Below are 11,229 nucleotides of genomic sequence, written 5' to 3' on the forward strand. Positions count from 1 at the left end.
TAAGGAGTTTGGGTTTCCCCCAAGCACTCCATGCCTCAAGACAATGTTGAATCACATGTGAGGCCTTTTCTCTGGTTAACGGAGAAGCAAACATGATGTCAGAACATGTGTCAATGGACACATGGAGATATTGAAGTTTTCTAAAGGAAGAAACATGTGTAACATCCATTTGCCAGACCTGTAGAGGTCGAATACCACGTGGGTTAATTTCCACATGAGGAACTGGCAAGAACTCACAGCAGCTTTGACATTGAGTAACAATGTCACGGGCTTCTTTTCTTGTCAAGGAGAAACGACTGCGTAATGTTTCAGCCGTCACATGAAAATTGTTATGAAAATTTCTTGCAGCCTCTACCGGGGATGATAGGGCAGCAGCCACCACTTTAGTGGCCTTATCTGCCAAATCATTTCTCAGAGCCATGGGGCCAGGTAGGCCAGAATGGGCTCTAACATGAGTAATATAAACAGGAAATCTTCTAGATAACAAAACTAATTGTATCTGCTTAAAAATTTTGGCAACTCTACTGGAAGGCTTAATCACTCCAGCCACTTCTAAAAGATTTACTGCATTAACCACATAACAGGAATCTGACACAATATTAAGGGGTTCTAAAAAGGTTTTTAAAACTTCTAAAACCACTAAACATTCTACCACTTGAGGTGAATTTTCATTATATTGTTTGGATACCACTTTACCATTAGCCACATAGGCACCTATGCCAGTTTTTGATCCATCAGTATATACCACAATCCCATTTTTAAGTGGGTTTCTTACTGTTATTTGTGGAAACACAACAGATTGATTTTGGGCAAACTGTAAAATTGGATGTTTTGGATAATGGTTATCTATTTGTCCTGAAAAGGAGGTAACTAAAACTGCCCAATCATTAGATGTGGCTGCCAAGGTTTGAACCTGTGCAGCGGTATAAGGTACAATTAAAAGATATGGACTTCGCCCAAAGTGGGTGATTGCTGCTTTTAGGCCTTTAAGGGCAAGCTGTGCAATTGCATCAGGATACCAATCTATTATTTTAGCTGGGGATACGTTTGGATGGATCCACAACAATGGCCCATTCTGCCACAAAACTGCGGTTGGCAATTGTGCTGTCTTAAAGACACACAAACTGAAAGGCTGCGAATCCTCAATACGTTGTAATTGTGCATTCTGTAAGGCTTTTTCCACCTTCTGTAAGGCCTGGTTAGCAGCTAGAGTAAGAGTCCTAGGGGAGGAGATATGAGGATCTCCTTCTAAAATACCAAACAAAGGCCTTAACTCAGCGGAAGGAATCTTTAAAAAAGGTCTGAGCCAATTAATATCTCCCAACAGCTTTTGAAAATCATTTAAGGTATGGAGGTGATCTCTTCTTATCTCTACCTTTTGGGGCACAATCTTATCTGGGGACACCACAGAGCCCAAGAATTGTCCTGTATCAGAAATTTGGACTTTTTCTGTGTCTATCTGTAAACCCCACTGACTTAAAGTTTTAAGTAGAAAAGGATATGCCTTTTGTAGCATGGTAAGGTCTTTATGGCACAGGAGGATGTCATCCATGTAAAGGAGCAAAATTAAAGAGGGGAATTGTTCCCTCACTGGCAAAAGAGCTTCTTGCACATAAAGTTGACACATAGTAGGACTATTGGACATTCCCTGTGGTAAGACCTTCCATTGATACCTCTTATCAGGTTTCATGTGATTAATAGAGGGGATGGTAAAGGCAAATCTGGGCCTATCCCTTGGACACAAAGGTATAGAAAAGAAACAATCTTTAATATCTATAATAATTAAATTCCAGCCACGTGGTAAGGCGGAAAGTACAGGGAGACCCCTCTGTACTGGGCCAAATAAGTTCATTTGCTCATTAATGGCTCTGAGGTCATGGAGCAGTCTCCACTTTCCTGACTTTTTCTTAATTACAAAAATTGGAGTATTCCAAGGTGAGGTAGAGGGTTCAATATGGCCTAGTTTTAATTGTTCCTCTACCAGTTGAATCACAGCTTCTAGTTTTTCAGAGGATAGGGGCCATTGAGGAACCCACACTGGGTCCCCTGTTTTCCATGGTATGGGTCGTGCTGCCCCAATGGCCACTAAGGAAAACCCAGACCCTGTCTGTCTTGGTTTCCATTAGGTGAGATGGGCTCTATCCTTCCCTGTTCTTGATGTCCTAACCCTTTTCCTTCTTTATAACCCATCTTTGCCATGATATTTTTTGCTTTAGCTGAATACCCTCCCGATGGGGCGTTTTCATTGGACAAAATAAGGCCCAAATGCTGCATAATATCCCTTCCCCAGAGGTTAACCGGGAGTGGGAGCACATAAGGTATGAATTTCCCTTGCTGCCCTTCAGAGGATTCCCACGTCAAGGCAATGGAGCTTATAGTGGGACATGATTGATAACCTAGGCCCTGTAATGAATGAGATGACTCTGTGGTGGGCCATGCTTTGGGCCACCAATGTGTAGAAATTATACTTTTATCTGCTCCGGTATCAAGGATGCCTTCAAACTCTTTTCCATTGATCTTAAGGCGGAGCTTAGGTCTATCATTCAAAGATACAACCAAATAGGCAGAATCATTTCCTGAGGAGCCCATTTTCTTTATCTCAGGTCCTGCAAATTTCTCCCTGGTATTATCAGGGAGGAGCAGCAGCTGAGCTATCCTATCTCCTTTACTAATAGAAAAAACGCCTTTAGGGCTTGAGCACAGGACCTGTATTTCAGGGGAATGTTGACAATCCATAACTCCAGGGTGGACTACTAATCCCTGTAAGGTGAGTGAACCCCGGCCGAGAATAAGGCCCATGGTTCCCGGGGGCAAGGATGGTATAGGCTCCACTGGCACCGGCTGAATACTCATTTGAGGCATTAATAGGAAGTCGGAGGCGGCACGCAGGTCCACCCTTGTGGGTCTTCCTGGGTCGCCTCTCTGACTGCTTCCTGGGTCCTGACAAACTGGTTCCCATATCTTTGAGGGCCCTGGGACCGAGGGCCCGATGACCCGTTTTTTGGCACATAAGCTGATTGACTATCAGGTGGGGGAAGGATTCTGCCCTTTATATCCCTCACAGAGCGACACTGGTCGGCTCTATGATAACCCTTGCCACACTTAGAGCAAAGAGTGAGAGTCCCTCCCTGTTTATCTGGAGCTCTGCAATCTTTCTTAAAATGCCCAGGCTTTCCGCAGTTAAAACATGTCTTCTGATTATTTCTGCCCATGGAGCGGTTTTGGGATTGAAGGATGGCAGCCGCTAAACCTGCATTGCTGAGAGGTCCCCCAAGCTCTCGACAAACCCTGAGCCAGTCTTGTAAGCCTTTGTTCTTTCTTGGGGCTATGGCCGCTCGGCACTCCTTTGTGGCTTGCTCATAGATGAGCTGTTCTATCAGAGGCGCGGCTTGCTCTGACTCTCCAAAAATACGCTCTGCTGCCTCTGTCATTCTGGCCACAAAATCTGAGAAGGACTCCTGAGGTCCCTGGATTATCTTTGTTAACTGCCCAGTGGCTTTACCTGCTCGGGAGAGCGCCTTTCAGGCCCTAATAGCCGTGGAGGAAATTTGGGCATAAGCTCCCCAATGGTAGTTTGTCTGATCAGCAGAATAAGCTCCCTGACCCGTTAACAAGTCAAAAGTCCAATCTCTCTGCTCTGGAGTCAAAGCAGCTGCGTTTGTTCGGGCCTGCGCTTGTGCAGCTTCGTGCCAAAGAGCTCTCCATTCCATATATTTGCCCATACTAGGGAGAGCGGCTTTTACAATCGTTTGCCAGTCAGCAGGAGTTAGTGCCATGCCGGCGAGCCTGTCTAACTGCACCAAGGTAAAATTAGCATTGGTTCCGTATTTACGGACCGACTCGGCGAGTTCTTTAATCTGCACGTATTCTACCGGAACGTGGACACGCCCACCCTCGGCTCCTTCAAAGACTGGAAATGCCTGTTGTATTTTCCTTTGTTCCTCTCTGGGAATGAATGAGTCTGCGCACTGCCTCTCTGCGCACTGTCTCTCTGCGCACTGCCTCTCTGTGCACTGCCTCTCTGCGCATTGCCTCTCTGCGCATTGTCTCTCTGCGCACTGCCTCTCTGCGCATTGCTGACGCACTACGCAGGGCGGGGGCTCCGCATAGGGCGGACCTTGAAACCGACTGCCCGGAGGTTGAACAGTACGCTGGCTTTCGCCAGCCGCTTTTGGCTTTTTTCTTGACCAATTAGCTGGCTGGTAATGGGCTGCTTCTTCCTCCCAGTCTGTTTCCTCAGAGGAGAATTCTTCATCTGCTTCAGAGCTACTAAGAGCTGGCTTCCTGAGCTCATCTAGTGACGAGTATCTCCTAGAGACCTCCGCTAATCGATCTTTTTTCTTTTCTTTTTTCTTTTCCTTCCTTCTAATCTCTCCCCAGGTATTCTTACCTGACCTAAACTTTTCCTCGGGTTCAAGACCCTTGGAAAGGCCTGTATACTTATTTTGTGTACCATATTTTCTCTTTGTTCCTACTCTCTCTCCCCGCTTTACTTCTGATAGATTGCCCTGAATTTCATTCAGAATTTTCAGCCCTATCTTAATCACCTGATAACATGTGAAAAGGAACAAAAGGGCTCCTAACACTAGAAAAAATTCAAGGCCAAACATACCTTGTAAAGCCATTTTCCACTTTACTTCTGATAGACTGTCTTGAATTTCCTTAGAAAGTTCAAGACCAGACTTACCTTGTAAAGCTGTACTCACTGGTACTCTGTTCCCCCAGCTGAAAAGTTCTGAATTCATGCAGTTGAATCCTTCTTAACAGTCTGTTTTACGGGAACCTTTATTACCGCGACCCGCAGTTCTGGTTCTGGAATGAGGGATCTTCCTTGCGCCGGTGATGGTAATTTTCGTCCCAGGTTTTCTCTTCCAGGGGTTTTCTCGTCCCGGGTTTCGGCACCAATTCTTACACGCGTTCTCACGCCTGGCCAGGAAGAACACAACAAACCAAAATCTTCTGCGGCAAAACTTTATTGCTTACATCTTCAGGAGCCAGGAGCGCAAACCCCCAGCCCCAAAAGCGAAAGCCACCCCAATAATGAAACCGAAACCCCTTCCCTGTTTAGGAGAGTTATCTTTCGCCTAGGACGCATCACTCCCTGATTGGCTGCAGCCCATGGCCGAGCTGACGTTCACGGGAAAGGCAGAGTACAAGTAGTCGTAAAATACCCTTGGCACATGCGCAGATTATTTGTTTACCACTTAGAACACAGGATGTCAGCGCCATCTTGTGACGGCGAATGTGGGGGCGGCTCCCAACAACTTTCTTCACATTTGAAGCTTGAACATAGGACCTCAAAGCTCACCCCCACAAGACCACACCTACTCCAACAAGGCCTCACCTCCTAATAATGCCACTTCTCATGTGTTATTCAAAGCACAACATCGTGTATGGGACATTCTGTGTAAAATGGGCAGGGAATACCTAGCTGGTCTTGATGCCTAGTTATGGATGTGTGGGCTTTGTCTGCAGGAGGGGGGCACCTTGCAGATGATGATACCTAGTGATCTGGGAGGGATAGATAGGAGAGAGAGAGAGAGAGAGAGAGAGAGAGAGAGAGAGAGAGAGAGAGAGAGAGAATGAGAGAGAGAGAGAGAATGAGAGAGAGAGAGAGGAGAGTTGGTGCTTTTGCTGTAGGAAAGGAGTATCAAGGAGGCCTTGATACCTAGTTCTTTGTGCATATTCAGGAGTTGCTCCAGATTTGACTGTATCTTTGAGGGAAGTTACCATGTGGCTTTTAGTGTAGGGGATGTCTTGTCACCTACCCCTATATGTGTATTTAAGCTGTATGAGGAAATGACATTCAGGAAATGATACCTAGTCAAGTTGGGAACACTTCATATGGCCTAAGACCATCCATGGTATATATATGGCACTGTCTGTAGGAGAGAAGATTCTGAGCAGGGCATAATACCTATCCATGTACAGGCTTGCATTGGCTTTAGGGTGGGGTTATCTTGCAGGAAGTGACACCTAGCTCTGTGTGGAGGGTTTTGGTTATAATGGAGAGAAATCTACCAGTTCTTGGCATCTAGATCTGTAGTGTGTGTGTGTGTGTGTGTGTGTGTGTGTGTGTGTGTTTGTATGTATGAATGGAGGATATTGGCAATAGCAGAGGTGGTACCTAGAAGAAGCTGAGACCTAGCTCAGTGTGTTGGGCTTTGGACATATGGCAAGGGATATCTAGCAAGGCCTTCCACCTATTTCTGTATGAGCTTGCATGCTAGTCAGTGTGTGTGTGTGTGTGTGTGTGTGTGTGTGTGTGTGTGTTTGAGGTAGTTGTGTTTAAGTAGGGAACACCTAGCAAGACACCTAGCAATGTTTGGAGCTTTATCTCTGAGAAAAACTCCTCCACCTCTCTCTGTGTGGCTTTGGATATAGATTGAGGATTACCTAGCAGAACCTCAAACTTAGAGGTGTGGGAGTTTGTGGAGAGGTTTGTGTGTATGTGTGTGTGTTTTCTGCATGTGAGTTCATCTGCATAGTTTCTGTATGTATGTGTGGGCTAACCCATCTACTCTTAACCTGTTAGTCACCCAGCATCACCAGGGGATTCAGCAGGACAGTGTAATCTCTCTTCTTCCATGTTCCTGCTCCCTCCAGCATGGCATGCCCATCCAGGCACTAGAAGCTCCCTGGCAGACTTGGACCTTGGCACAGCTAGGAGAAGTGTAGGGAAGCCTCTCTATAGGGAACTGCTTATGCAATCCTGGAGCCAAGCATGTAATCTTTTTTACTTTTGAGGTTGGTGTTGATATGTTATTTTTTCACTGGTGAAATGAGCCAGTTAAAGCCAGACTATATTCTATTATAGGCAGGTTTATTGGGAAGCTGGCCTTGGGTGAGTTCATTGGTCCCAAGAATTGAGACCAGGGGAGTTATCATGGGGAGGGGGATAGAGAAAAAGAAAGGGCATGGACACAGAGAAGGAAGAGAAAAAGAGAGAGGGCGAGGAAGAGGGGGGGGAGGGGGAGGGGGAAAGTCAACCCAGCCTCTAGGCTAGACATTTTAGGGTTGGGGAAAGGTATGCCAGATAAGGACTTAGGTACTTTGGAAGAACCTGAAGGTCAGGTATGCTTTGATATGTAAAATATGTACCTTAGTCTCTTGTACCAGTTTTGAAACAAACTGGTGTGCTTTAGTGGTTATTGTTTTATTATGTTTGTTGTGTTTTATAAAATTAGAGAACGAATATGTTTGTAGGATATGTTGTAGGTGTGGGGGAAGGGGATTCCTCCAGGGGCCCATGCTGAGGGCATCCTTTCCCCCAGAGGTACCAGCCACAGAAGGTATAGTATAGAACAGAGTTTATTCATGGCATGGCGAAGGAAACTGAGAGAGTAGAGACAGAGAAAAGCAGAGAGAGAGAGAGAGAGAGAGAGAGAGAGAGAGAGAGAGAGAGAAGTAGAGGCCAGCCATAAGCATGTTGAGAGAAGGAGAATGGGGAGAGAGAGAGCAAGGAGCAGGAGCAAGAGCAAGGGAGAAAGAGAGGGAGAGAGAAAGAGAGGAAGGGGCAAGCAGCCCCTTTTATAGTGAGTCCGGCATACCTGGCTATTGCCAGGTAACTGTGGGGTGGAGCCTAGACTAAATGCCAACATTGTTCAATAAAAAAAAAAACCCTGAGGTCTGGGTCCCTCAGAGACCAGTCTGAGCAGGTCAGCTCATGGACTGCAAAGGGTGAGCAAGTGGACTGAGAAGCAACACAGCTTCGGGGAGAGGCAGAAGCAACACAGATTCTGGGACAGACCCCCATTTAGGGCTCCAGACATCCAGGCACCTTTCCCACCAGAGGAGAGGTGTCCACCCGGGAGGGTTCTTTCAGAGCAGGTCAGGGAGCCATCTTGGGTCCCGGATACCTCAGAGATTAGTCTGCACAGGTGAGAGTGGGGACTACAAAAGTGACACAGCTTCTGGGACAGACCCCTTTTCGGGCTCCTTCCCTGCCAGAGGAAAGGTGTCTGCCCGGGAGGGCTCTGACCACCAGAGCAGTGAGAGAGCCATCTTGTGTCCCATGTCCTTCGGAGACCAGTCTGTGCAGGTGAGCGTGCAGACTGCAGAGGCAACACATCTTCTGGGACAGGCCCTGTTTCAGACCTTCATCTTCAGCCAGGAGGCAGGTCTGAACGCCAGATATCTGTGCACCTTCCCTGAAAAAGGAGAGCTTGCCTGCAGAGAGTACTCTGACGACTGAGACTCAGGAGAGAGCTAGACTCCCAGGTCTGCTGACAGAGGCTAACAGAATCACAGGAGGAACAAGCTCCAACCAGAGACAACTATAACAACTAACTCCAGAGATTACCAGATGGTAAAAGACAAATGTAAGAATCTTACTAACAGAAACCAAGACCACTCACCATCATCAGAACCCAGCACTCCCACCTCAGCCAATCCTGGATACCCCGACATACCCAAAAAGCAAGACTCGGATTTAAAATCATATCTAATGATGCTGGTATAGGACATCAAGAAGGGCTTTAATAACTCACTTAAAGAAATACAAGAGAACACTGCTAAAGAGGTAGAAGTCCTTAAAGAAATACAGGAAAACACAACCAAACAGGTGATGGAATTGAACAAAACCATCCAAGACCTAAAAAGGGAAGTAGAAACAATAAAGAAAACCCAAAATGAGACAACGCTGGAGATAGAAACCCTAGGAAAGAAATCTGGAACCATAGATGCGAGCATCAGCAACAGAATACAAGAGATGGAAGAAAGAATCTCAGGTGCAGAAGATTCCATAGAGAACATGGACACAACAATCAAAGAAAGTGCAAAATGCAAAAAGATCCTAAGCCAAAACATCCAGGAAATCCCGGACACAATGAGAAGACCAAACCTACGGATAATAGGAGTAGATGAGAATGAAGATTGTAACTTGAAGGGCCAGCAATTATCTTCAAAATTATAGAAGTAAACTTCCCAAACCTAAAGAAAGAGATGCTCATGAATATATAAGAAGCCTACAGAACTCCAAATAGACTAGACCAGAAAAGAAATTCCTCTGGACACATAATAATCAGAACAACAAATGCATTGAATAAAGATAGAATAATAAAAGCAGCAAGGGAAAAAGGTCAAGTAACATATAAAGGCAGGCCTATTAGAATTACTCCAGACTTCTCACCAGAGACTATGAAAACCAGAAGATCCTGAACAGATGTTATGCAGACCCTAAGAGAACACAAATGCCAGCCCAGGCTACTATACCCAGCAAGACTCTCAATTACCATAGATGGAGAAACCAAAGTATTCCATGATAAAATCAAATTCACACAATATCTTTCCACTAATCCAGCCCTTCAAAGGATAATAAAGAGAAAACACCAACACAAGGTCGGAAACTACACCCTAGAAAAAGCAAGAAAGTAATCCTTAAACCTAAAAGAAGACAGCCGCAAGAACATAATCCCAACTTTAACAACAAAAACAACAGGAAGCAACAATTACTTTTCTTTAATTTCTCTTAACATCAATGGACTCAATTCCTCAATAAAAAGACATAGACTAATAGAATGGCTACAAAACCAGGACACAGCATTATGTTTTTTACAGGAAACCCATCTCAAGGAAAAGGACAGACACTACCTTAGAGCGAAAGGCTGGAAAAAAAATCCAAGCAAATGGTCCGAAGAAACAAACTCTAGTAGCCATTCTAATATCGAATAAAATTGACTTCCAACCCACAGTTATCAAAAAAGACAAGGAGGGGCACTTCATACTCATCAAAGGTAAAATCTGCCAAGATGAACTCTCAGTTCTGAATATCTATGTTCCAAATACAAGGGCAGCCACATTCATTAAAAAAAACTTTAGTAAAGCTCAAAGCATACATTGCACCTCACACAATAATAGTGGGAGACTTCAACACCCCACTCTCACCAATGGACAGATCCTGGAAACAGAAACTAAACAGAGACACATGGAAACTAACTGAAGTTATGAAACAAATGGATTTAATAGATACCTACAGAAAACTTTATCCTAAAACAAAAGGATATATCTTCTTCTCAGCGCCACATGGTACCTCTTCAAAAATTGACCATAGAATTGGTCACAAAACAGGCCACCGATACAAAAATATTGAAATTATCCCATGCATCCTGTATGATCACCATGGCCTAAGGTTGATCTTCAATAACAACATAAATAATAGAAAGCCAACATTCATGTGGAAACTGAGCAACACTCTACTCAATGATTCCTTGGTCAAGGCTGAAATAAAGAAATTAAACACTTTTTAGAGTTTAATGAAAATGAAGCCACAACATACCCAAACTTATGGGACACAATGAACACAGTCTTAGGAGGAAAACTTATAGCCTTGAGTGCCTCCAAAAAGAAACTAGAGAGAGCATACACTATCAGCCTGACAGAACACTTAGAAGCTCTAGAACTAAAGGAAGCAAATTCACCCAAGAGGAGTAGACGGCAGGAAATAACCAAACTCAGGGCTGAAGTCAACCAAGGGGAAACAAAAAGAACTATTCAAAGAATCAACCAATCAAGGAGCTGGTTCTTTGAGAAAATCAACAAGATAGATAAACCCTTAGCCAGACTAACTAGAGGGCACAGGAACAGTATCTTAACTAACAAAATCAAAGATGAAAAGGAGACATAGCAACAGAAACTGACGAAATAAAAAACATCATCAGATCCTACTACAAAAGGCTATACTCAACAAAACTAGAAAACCCGGATGAAATGGACAACTTCCTAGACAGATACCAGGTACAAAGTTAAATCAGGATCAGATTAATGATCTAAACAGTTCCATTTCCCATAAAGAAATAGAAGTAGTCATCAATAGTCTCCCAACCAAAAAAAGCCCAGGACTAGATGGGTTTAATGCAGAATTCTATCAGACCTTCAAAGAAGACCTAATTCCAACTCTTCTCAAACTATTCCACAAAATAGAAACAGAAGGTACTCTACCCAATTCATTCAATCATGCCACAATTACTCTGATACCTAAACCTCACAAAGATCCAAAAAAAGAAAGAGAACTTCAGACCAATTTCCCTTATGAATATTGATTCAAAAATACTCAATAAAATCCTTGCAAACCAAATCCAAGAACACATCCAACTATCATCCATCATGACCAAGAAGGCTTCATCCCAGGGATGCAGGGATGGTTTAATATACAGAAATCCATCAACGTAATCCACTATATAAACAAACTCAAAGACAAAACCCACATGATCAGCTCGTTAGATGCTGAGA

Source organism: Mus musculus, chromosome 17 (assembly GCF_000001635.26).
Source record: "Mus musculus strain C57BL/6J chromosome 17, GRCm38.p6 C57BL/6J".
Classification (NCBI taxonomy): Eukaryota; Metazoa; Chordata; class Mammalia; order Rodentia; family Muridae; genus Mus; species Mus musculus.